Genomic DNA, 12,198 nt, shown 5'->3' on the forward strand with positions numbered 1-12,198 from the left:
ACACAAACATCCCAGAATCCTCTCGGTTTGGGGTCAAAATGTTGTCGCTTATGAAATCCCATAAGAAACGTCGCATCGAATGAATGTGATTGAATTCTCCCTGCCTGGACGAGCGGAATTGAATGGTGCAACTGATTTTGCTGTGCTGTGTTAAATCAGATATTTGCATGACTGCTTTTGTTTTATTTTGTGAATAGCAAAAAGCATTCAACTCCACAATACATGTTGTTTTATTGGTCACTCGTCCATTTCATATCCCATAGCTAAACAACTCATATATTTGGATTCCTCTCGATGAGTCGAGCAGTAGGAGTACCACCTTGATGGGTCAGCAAAGTTTCCTTCCAGAGTTATTACCAAAAAAACACAAACATCCGAGAATCCTGTCGGTTTGGGGTCATAATGTTGTCGCTCATTAATTCCCATAAGAAACGTCGCATCGAATAAATGTGATTGAATTCTCCCCGTCTGGACGAGCGAAATTGAATAGTGCAACTGATTTTGCTGTGCCATGTTAAATCAGATATTTGCATGACTGCTTTTGTTTTATTTTGTGAATAGCAAAAAGCATTCAACCCCATAATACATGTTATTTTATTGGTCGCTCGTCCATTTCATATTCCATAGCTTAACCACTCATATATTTGGATTCCGCTCGACGAGTCAAGCAGTACGAGTACCACCATGATGGGTCTGCAACGTTTCCTTCCAGAGTTATTACCAAAAAAACACAAACATCCCAGAATCCTCTCGGTTTGGGGTCAAAATGTTGTCGCTTATGAAATCCCATAAGAAACGTCGCATCGAATGAATGTGATTGAATTCTCCCCGCCTGGACGAGCGGAATTGAATGGTGCAACTGATTTTCCTGTGCTGTGTTAAATCAGATATTTGCATGACTGCTTTTGTTTTATTTTGTGAATAGCAAAAAGCATTCAACTCCATAATACATGTTGTTTTATTGGTCACTCGTCCATTTCATATCCCATAGCTAATCAACTCATATATTTGGATTCCTCTCGATGAGTCGAGCAGTACGAGTACCACCTTGATGGGTCTGCGACGTTTCCTTCCAGAGTTATTACCAAAAAAACACAAACATCCGAGAATCCTCTCGGTTTGGGGTCATAATGTTGTCGCTCATTAATTCCCATAAGAAACGTCGCATCGAATAAATGTGATTGAATTCTCCCCGTCTGGACGAGCGAAATTGAATGATGCAACTGATTTTGCTGTGCCATGTTAAATCAGATATTTGCAAGACTGCTTTTGTTTTATTTTGTGAATAGCAAAAAGCATTCAACCCCATAATACATGTTGTTTTATTGGTCGGTCGTCCATTTCATATCCCATAGCTTAAGCAGTCATATATTTGGATTCCGCTCGACGAGTCGAGCAGTACGAGTACCACCATGATGGGTCTGCAACGTTTCCTTCCAGAGTTATTACCAAAAAAACACAAACATCCCAGAATCCTCTCGGTTTGGGGTCAAAATGTTGTCGCTTATGAAATCCCATAAGAAACGTCGCATCGAATGAATGTGATTGAATTCTCCCCGCCTCGACGAGCGGAATTGAATGGTGCAACTGATTTTGCTGTGATGTGTTAAATCAGATATTTGCATGACTGCTTTTGTTTTATTTTGTGAATAGCAAAAAGCATTCAACTCCATAATACATGTTGTTTTATTGGTCACTCGTCCATTTCATATCCCATAGCTAAACAACTCATATATTTGGATTCCTCTCGATGAGTCGAGCAGTACGAGTACCACCTTGATGGGTCTGCGACGTTTCCTTCCAGAGTTATTACCAAAAAAACACAAACATCCGAGAATCCTCTCGGTTTGGGGTCATAATGTTGTCGCTCATTAATTCCCATAAGAAACGTCGCATCGAATAAATGTGATTGAATTCACCCCGTCTGGACGAGCGAAATTGAATGATGCAACTGATTTTGCTGTGCCATGTTAAATCAGATATTTGCAAGACTGCTTTTGCTTTATTTTGTGAATAGCAAAAAGCATTCAACCCCATAATACATGTTGTTTTATTGGTCGGTCGTCCATTTCATATCCCATAGCTTAAGCAGTCATATATTTGGATTCTGCTCGACGAGTCGAGCAGTACGAGTACCACCATGATGGGTCTGCAACGTTTCCTTCCAGAGTTATTACCAAAAAAACACAAACATCCCAGAATCCTCTCGGTTTGGGGTCAAAATGTTGTCGCTTATGAAATCCCATAAGAAACGTCGCATCGAATGAATGTGATTGAATTCTCCCCGCCTCGACGAGCGGAATTGAATGGTGCAACTGATTTTGCTGTGATGTGTTAAATCAGATATTTGCATGACTGCTTTTGTTTTATTTTGTGAATAGCAAAAAGCATTCAACTCCATAATACATGCTGTTTTATTGGTCACTCGTCCATTTCATATCCCATAGCTAAACAACTCATATATTTGGATTCCTCTCGATGAATCGAGCAGTACGAGTACGACCTTGATGGGTCTGCGACGTTTCCTTCCAGAGTTATTACCAAAAAAACACAAACATCCGAGAATCCTCTCGGTTTGGGGTCATAATGTTGTCGCTCATTAATTCCCATAAGAAACGTCGCATCGAATAAATGTGATTGAATTCTCCCCGTCTGGACGAGCGAAATTGAATGGTGCAACTGATTTTGCTGTGCCATGTTAAATCAGATATTTGCATGACTGCTTTTGCTTTATTTTGTGAATAGCAAAAAGCATTCAACCCCATAATACATGTTGTTTTATTGGTCGGTCGTCCATTTCATATCCCATAGCTTAAGCAGTCATATATTTGGATTCTGCTCGACGAGTCGAGCAGTACGAGTACCACCATGATGGGTCTGCAACGTTTCCTTCCAGAGTTATTACCAAAAAAACACAAACATCCCAGAATCCTCTCGGTTTGGGGTCAAAATGTTGTCGCTTATGAAATCCCATAAGAAACGTCGCATCGAATGAATGTGATTGAATTCTCCCCGCCTCGACGAGCGGAATTGAATGGTGCAACTGATTTTGCTGTGATGTGTTAAATCAGATATTTGCATGACTGCTTTTGTTTTATTTTGTGAATAGCAAAAAGCATTCAACTCCATAATACATGCTGTTTTATTGGTCACTCGTCCATTTCATATCCCATAGCTAAACAACTCATATATTTGGATTCCTCTCGATGAATCGAGCAGTACGAGTACCACCTTGATGGGTCTGCGACGTTTCCTTCCAGAGTTATTACCAAAAAAACACAAACATCCGAGAATCCTCTCGGTTTGGGGTCATAATGTTGTCGCTCATTAATTCCCATAAGAAACGTTGCATCGAATAAATGTGATTGAATTCTCCCCGCCTCGACGAGCGGAATTGAATGGTGCAACTGATTTTGCTGTGCCATGTTAAATCAGATATTTGCATGACTGCTTTTGTTTTATTTTGTGAATAGCAAAAAGCATTCAACCCCATAATACATGTTGTTTTATTGGTCGGTCGTCCATTTCATATCCCATAGCTTAAGCAGTCAAATATTTGGATTCCTCTTGATGAGTCGAGCAGTACGAGTACCACCTTGATGGGTCTGCGACGTTTCCTTCCAGAGTTATTACCAAAAAACCACAAACATCCGAGAATCCTCTCGGTTTGGGGTCATAATGTTGTCGCCCATTAATTCCCATAAGAAACGTCGCATCGAATAAATGTGATTGAATTCTCCCCGTCTGGACGAGCGAAATTGAATGGTGCAACTGATTTTGCTGTGCTGTGTTAAATCAGATATTTGCATGACTGCTTTTGTTTTATTTTGTGAATAGCAAAAAGCATTCAACCCCATAATACATGTTGTTCTATTGGTCGCTCGTCCAATTCATATACCATAGCTAAACAACTCATACAATTGGATTCCTCTCGATGAGGCGAGCAGTATGAGTACCACCTTGATGGGTCTGCGACGTTTCCTTCCAGAGTTATTACCAAAAAAACACAAACATCCGAGAATCCTCTCGGTTTGGGGTCATAATGTTGTCGCTCATTAATTCCCATAAGAAACGTCGCATCGAATAAATGTGATTGAATTCTCCCCGTCTGGACGAGCGAAATTGAATGGTGCAACTGATTTTGCTGTGCCATGTTAAATCAGATATTTGCATGACTGCTTTTGCTTTATTTTGTGAATAGCAAAAAGCATTCAACCCCATAATACATGTTGTTTTATTGGTCGGTCGTCCATTTCATATCCCATAGCTTAAGCAGTCATATATTTGGATTCTGCTCGACGAGTCGAGCAGTACGAGTACCACCATGATGGGTCTGCAACGTTTCCTTCCAGAGTTATTACCAAAAAAACACAAACATCCCAGAATCCTCTCGGTTTGGGGTCAAAATGTTGTCGCTTATGAAATCCCATAAGAAACGTCGCATCGAATGAATGTGATTGAATTCTCCCCGCCTCGACGAGCGGAATTGAATGGTGCAACTGATTTTGCTGTGATGTGTTAAATCAGATATTTGCATGACTGCTTTTGTTTTATTTTGTGAATAGCAAAAAGCATTCAACTCCATAATACATGTTGTTTTATTGGTCACTCGTCCATTTCATATCCCATAGCTAAACAACTCATATATTTGGATTCCTCTCGATGAATCGAGCAGTACGAGTACCACCTTGATGGGTCTGCGACGTTTCCTTCCAGAGTTATTACCAAAAAAACACAAACATCCGAGAATCCTCTCGGTTTGGGGTCATAATGTTGTCGCTCATTAATTCCCATAAGAAACGTCGCATCGAATAAATGTGATTGAATTCTCCCCGTCTGGACGAGCGAAATTGAATGGTGCAACTGATTTTGCTGTGCCATGTTAAATCAGATATTTGCATGACTGCTTTTGCTTTATTTTGTGAATAGCAAAAAGCATTCAACCCCATAATACATGTTGTTTTATTGGTCGGTCGTCCATTTCATATCCCATAGCTTAAGCAGTCAAATATTTGGATTCTGCTCGACGAGTCGAGCAGTACGAGTACCACCATGATGGGTCTGCAACGTTTCCTTCCAGAGTTATTACCAAAAAAACACATATATCCCAGAATCCTCTCGGTTTGGGGTCAAAATGTTGTCGCTTATTAAATCCCATAAGAAACGTCGCATCGAATAAATGTGATTGAATTCTCCCCGCCTCGACGAGCGGAATTGAATGGTGCAACTGATTTTGCTGTGCTGTGTTAAATCAGATATTTGCAAGACTGCTTTTGCTTTATTTTGTGAATAGCAAAAAGCATTCAACCCCATAATACATGTTGTTTTATTGGTCGGTCGTCCATTTCATATCCCATAGCTTAAGCAGTCATATATTTGGATTCTGCTCGACGAGTCGAGCAGTACGAGTACCACCATGATGGGTCTGCAACGTTTCCTTCCAGAGTTATTACCAAAAAAACACAAACATCCCAGAATCCTCTCGGTTTGGGGTCAAAATGTTGTCGCTTATGAAATCCCATAAGAAACGTCGCATCGAATGAATGTGATTGAATTCTCCCCGCCTCGACGAGCGGAATTGAATGGTGCAACTGATTTTGCTGTGATGTGTTAAATCAGATATTTGCATGACTGCTTTTGTTTTATTTTGTGAATAGCAAAAAGCATTCAACTCCATAATACATGCTGTTTTATTGGTCACTCGTCCATTTCATATCCCATAGCTAAACAACTCATATATTTGGATTCCTCTCGATGAATCGAGCAGTACGAGTACCACCTTGATGGGTCTGCGACGTTTCCTTCCAGAGTTATTACCAAAAAAACACAAACATCCGAGAATCCTCTCGGTTTGGGGTCATAATGTTGTCGCTCATTAATTCCCATAAGAAACGTTGCATCGAATAAATGTGATTGAATTCTCCCCGTCTGGACGAGCGAAATTGAATGGTGCAACTGATTTTGCTGTGCCATGTTAAATCAGATATTTGCATGACTGCTTTTGCTTTATTTTGTGAATAGCAAAAAGCATTCAACCCCATAATACATGTTGTTTTATTGGTCGGTCGTCCATTTCATATCCCATAGCTTAAGCAGTCAAATATTTGGATTCTGCTCGACGAGTCGAGCAGTACGAGTACCACCATGATGGGTCTGCAACGTTTCCTTCCAGAGTTATTACCAAAAAAACACATATATCCCAGAATCCTCTCGGTTTGGGGTCAAAATGTTGTCGCTTATTAAATCCCATAAGAAACGTCGCATCGAATAAATGTGATTGAATTCTCCCCGCCTCGACGAGCGGAATTGAATGGTGCAACTAATTTTGCTGTGCTGTGTTAAATCAGATATTTGCATGACTGCTTTTGTTTTATTTTGTGAATAGCAAAAAGCATTCAACACCATAATACATGTTGTTTTATTGGTCGCTCGTCCATTTCATATCCCATAGTTTAACAACTTATATATTTGGATTCCTCTTGATGAGGCGAGCAGTACGAGTACCACCTTGATGGGTCTGCGACGTTTCCTTCCAGAGTTATTACCAAAAAACCACAAACATCCGAGAATCCTCTCGGTTTGGGGTCATAATGTTGTCGCCCATTAATTCCCATAAGAAACGTCGCATCGAATAAATGTGATTGAATTCTCCCCGTCTGGACGAGCGAAATTGAATGGTGCAACTGATTTTGCTGTGCTGTGTTAAATCAGATATTTGCATGACTGCTTTTGTTTTATTTTGTGAATAGCAAAAAGCATTCAACCCCATAATACATGTTGTTCTATTGGTCGCTCGTCCAATTCATATACCATAGCTAAACAACTCATACAATTGGATTCCTCTCGATGAGGCGAGCAGTATGAGTACCACCTTGATGGGTCTGCGACGTTTCCTTCCAGAGTTATTACCAAAAAAACACAAACATCCGAGAATCCTCTCGGTTTGGGGTCATAATGTTGTCGCTCATTAATTCCCATAAGAAACGTCGCATCGAATAAATGTGATTGAATTCTCCCCGTCTGGACGAGCGAAATTGAATGGTGCAACTGATTTTGCTGTGCCATGTTAAATCAGATATTTGCATGACTGCTTTTGCTTTATTTTGTGAATAGCAAAAAGCATTCAACCCCATAATACATGTTGTTTTATTGGTCGGTCGTCCATTTCATATCCCATAGCTTAAGCAGTCATATATTTGGATTCTGCTCGACGAGTCGAGCAGTACGAGTACCACCATGATGGGTCTGCAACGTTTCCTTCCAGAGTTATTACCAAAAAAACACAAACATCCCAGAATCCTCTCGGTTTGGGGTCAAAATGTTGTCGCTTATGAAATCCCATAAGAAACGTCGCATCGAATGAATGTGATTGAATTCTCCCCGCCTCGACGAGCGGAATTGAATGGTGCAACTGATTTTGCTGTGATGTGTTAAATCAGATATTTGCATGACTGCTTTTGTTTTATTTTGTGAATAGCAAAAAGCATTCAACTCCATAATACATGTTGTTTTATTGGTCACTCGTCCATTTCATATCCCATAGCTAAACAACTCATATATTTGGATTCCTCTCGATGAATCGAGCAGTACGAGTACCACCTTGATGGGTCTGCGACGTTTCCTTCCAGAGTTATTACCAAAAAAACACAAACATCCGAGAATCCTCTCGGTTTGGGGTCATAATGTTGTCGCTCATTAATTCCCATAAGAAACGTCGCATCGAATAAATGTGATTGAATTCTCCCCGTCTGGACGAGCGAAATTGAATGGTGCAACTGATTTTGCTGTGCCATGTTAAATCAGATATTTGCATGACTGCTTTTGCTTTATTTTGTGAATAGCAAAAAGCATTCAACCCCATAATACATGTTGTTTTATTGGTCGGTCGTCCATTTCATATCCCATAGCTTAAGCAGTCAAATATTTGGATTCTGCTCGACGAGTCGAGCAGTACGAGTACCACCATGATGGGTCTGCAACGTTTCCTTCCAGAGTTATTACCAAAAAAACACATATATCCCAGAATCCTCTCGGTTTGGGGTCAAAATGTTGTCGCTTATTAAATCCCATAAGAAACGTCGCATCGAATAAATGTGATTGAATTCTCCCCGCCTCGACGAGCGGAATTGAATGGTGCAACTGATTTTGCTGTGCTGTGTTAAATCAGATATTTGCATGACTGCTTTTGTTTTATTTTTTGAATAGCAAAAAGCATTCAACCCCATAATACATGTTGTTTTATTGGTCGCTCGTCCATTTCATATCCCATAGCTTAACCACTCATATATTTGGATTCCTCTCGATGAGGCGAGGAGTACGAGTACCACCTTGATGGGTCTGCGACGTTTACTTCCAGAGTTATTACAAAAAATCACAAACATCCCAGAATCCTCTCGGTTTGGGGTCATAATGTTGTCGCTCATTAAATCCCATAAGAAACGTCGCATCGAATAAATGTGATTGAATTCTCCCCGTCTGGACGAGCGAAATTGAATAGTGCAACTGATTTTGCTGTGCCATGTTAAATCAGATATTTGCATGACTGCTTTTGTTTTATTTTGTGAATAGCAAAAAGCATTCAACCCCATAATACATGTTGTTTTATTGGTCACTCGTCAATTTCATATCCCATAGCTAAACAACTCATATATTTGGATTCCTCTCGATCAGTCGAGCAGTACGAGTACCACCTTGATGGGTCTGCAACGTTTCCTTCCAGAGTTATTACCAAAAAACCACAAACATCCGAGAATCCTCTCGGTTTGGGGTCATAATGTTGTCGCCCATTAATTCCCATAAGAAACGTTGCATCGAATAAATGTGATTGAATTCTCCCCGTCTGGACGAGCGGAATTGAATGGTGCAACTGATTTTGCTGTGATGTGTTAAATCAGATATTTGCATGACTGCTTTTGTTTTATTTTGTGAATAGCAAAAAGCATTCAACCCCATAATACATGTTGTTTTATTGGTCACTCGTCCATTTCATATCCCATAGCTAAACAACTCATATATTTGGATTCCTCTCGATGAGTCGAGCAGTACGAGTACCACCTTGATGGGTCTGCGACGTTTCCTTCCAGAGTTATTACCAAAAAAACACAAACATCCGAGAATCCTCTCGGTTTGGGGTCATAATGTTGTCGCCCATTAATTCCCATAAGAAACGTCGCATCGAATAAATGTGATTGAATTCTCCCCGTCTGGACGAGCGAAATTGAATGGTGCAACTGATTTTGCTGTGCTGTGTTAAATCAGATATTTGCATGACTGCTTTTGTTTTATTTTGTGAATAGCAAAAAGCATTCAACCCCATAATACATGTTGTTCTATTGGTCGCTCGTCCAATTCATATACCATAGCTAAACAACTCATACATTTGGATTCCTCTCGATGAGGCGAGCAGTAGGAATACCACCTTGATGGGTCTGCGACGTTTCCTTCCAGAGTTATTACCAAAAAATCACAAACATCCCAGAATACTCTCGGTTTGGGGTCATAATGTTATCGCTCATTAAATCCCATAAGATACGTCGCATCGAATAAATGTGATTGAATTATCCCCGTCTGGACGAGCGAAATTGAATAGTGCAACTGATTTTGCTGTGCCATGTTAAATCAGATATTTGCATGACTGCTTTTGTTTTATTTTGTGAATAGCAAAAAGCATTCAACCCCATAATACATGTTATTTTATTGGTCGCTCGTCCATTTCATATTCCATAGCTTAACCACTCATATATTTGGATTCCGCTCGACGAGTCAAGCAGTACGAGTACCACCATGATGGGTCTGCAACGTTTCCTTCCAGAGTTATTACAAAAAATCACAAACATCCCAGAATCCTCTCGGTTTGGGGTCATAATGTTGTCGCTCATTAAATTCCATAAGAAACGTCGCATCGAATAAATGTGATTGAATTCTCCCCGTATGGACGAGCGAAATTGAATAGTGCAACTGATTTTGCCGTGCCATGTTAAATCAGATATTTGCATGACTGCTTTTGTTTTATTTTGTGAATAGCAAAAAGCATTCAACCCCATAATACATGTTGTTTTATTGGTTGCTCCTCCATTTCATATTCCATAGCTTAACCACTCATATATTTGGATTCTGATCGACGAGTCAAGCAGTACGAGTACCACCATGATGGGTCTGCAACGTTTCCTTCCAGAATTATTACCAAAAAAACACAAACATCCCAGAATCCTCTCGGTTTGGGGTCAAAATGTTGTCGCTTATGAAATCCCATAAGAAACATCGCATTGAATGAATGTGATTGAATTCTCCCCGCCTGGACGAGCGGAATTGAATGGTGCAACTGATTTTGCTGTGCTGTGTTAAATCAGATATTTGCATGACTGCTTTTGTTTTATTTTGTGAATAGCAAAAAGCATTCAAACCCATAATACATGTTGTTCTATTGGTCGCTCGTCCAATTCATATCCCATAGCTAAACAACTCATACATTTGGATTCCTCTCGATGAGGCGAGCAGTAGGAATACCACCTTGATGGGTCTGCGACGTTTCCTTCCAGAGTTATTACAAAAAATCACAAACATCCCAGAATCCTCTCGGTTTGGGGTCATAATGTTGTCGCTCATTAAATCCCATAAGAAACGTCGCATCGAATAAATGTGATTGAATTCTCCCCGTCTGGACGAGCGAAATTGAATAGTGCAACTGATTTTGCTGTGCCATGTTAAATCAGATATTTGCATGACTGCTTTTGTTTTATTTTGTGAATAGCAAAAAGCATTCAACCCCATAATACATGTTGTTTTATTGGTCACTCGTCAATTTCATATCCCATAGCTAAACAACTCATATATTTGGATTCCTCTCGATCAGTCGAGCAGTACGAGTACCACCTTGATGGGTCTGCAACGTTTCCTTCCAGAGTTATTACCAAAAAACCACAAACATCCGAGAATCCTCTCGGTTTGGGGTCATAATGTTGTCGCCCATTAATTCCCATAAGAAACGTTGCATCGAATAAATGTGATTGAATTCTCCCCGTCTGGACGAGCGGAATTGAATGGTGCAACTGATTTTGCTGTGATGTGTTAAATCAGATATTTGCATGACTGCTTTTGTTTTATTTTGTGAATAGCAAAAAGCATTCAACCCCATAATACATGTTGTTTTATTGGTCACTCGTCCATTTCATATCCCATAGCTAAACAACTCATATATTTGGATTCCTCTCGATGAGTCGAGCAGTACGAGTACCACCTTGATGGGTCTGCGACGTTTCCTTCCAGAGTTATTACCAAAAAAACACAAACATCCGAGAATCCTCTCGGTTTGGGGTCATAATGTTGTCGCCCATTAATTCCCATAAGAAACGTCGCATCGAATAAATGTGATTGAATTCTCCCCGTCTGGACGAGCGAAATTGAATGGTGCAACTGATTTTGCTGTGCTGTGTTAAATCAGATATTTGCATGACTGCTTTTGTTTTATTTTGTGAATAGCAAAAAGCATTCAACCCCATAATACATGTTGTTCTATTGGTCGCTCGTCCAATTCATATACCATAGCTAAACAACTCATACATTTGGATTCCTCTCGATGAGGCGAGCAGTAGGAATACCACCTTGATGGGTCTGCGACGTTTCCTTCCAGAGTTATTACCAAAAAATCACAAACATCCCAGAATACTCTCGGTTTGGGGTCATAATGTTATCGCTCATTAAATCCCATAAGATACGTCGCATCGAATAAATGTGATTGAATTATCCCCGTCTGGACGAGCGAAATTGAATAGTGCAACTGATTTTGCTGTGCCATGTTAAATCAGATATTTGCATGACTGCTTTTGTTTTATTTTGTGAATAGCAAAAAGCATTCAACCCCATAATACATGTTATTTTATTGGTCGCTCGTCCATTTCATATTCCATAGCTTAACCACTCATATATTTGGATTCCGCTCGACGAGTCAAGCAGTACGAGTACCACCATGATGGGTCTGCAACGTTTCCTTCCAGAGTTATTACAAAAAATCACAAACATCCCAGAATCCTCTCGGTTTGGGGTCATAATGTTGTCGCTCATTAAATTCCATAAGAAACGTCGCATCGAATAAATGTGATTGAATTCTCCCCGTATGGACGAGCGAAATTGAATAGTGCAACTGATTTTGCCGTGCCATGTTAAATCAGATATTTGCATGACTGCTTTTGTTTTATTTTG

The sequence above is a fragment of the Petromyzon marinus genome, chromosome 31 (genome assembly GCF_048934315.1).
Source record: "Petromyzon marinus isolate PM22_M1 ecotype Great Lakes invasive population chromosome 31, UKy_Petmar_22M1.pri1.0, whole genome shotgun sequence".
In the NCBI taxonomy this organism is placed as follows: Eukaryota; Metazoa; Chordata; class Hyperoartia; order Petromyzontiformes; family Petromyzontidae; genus Petromyzon; species Petromyzon marinus.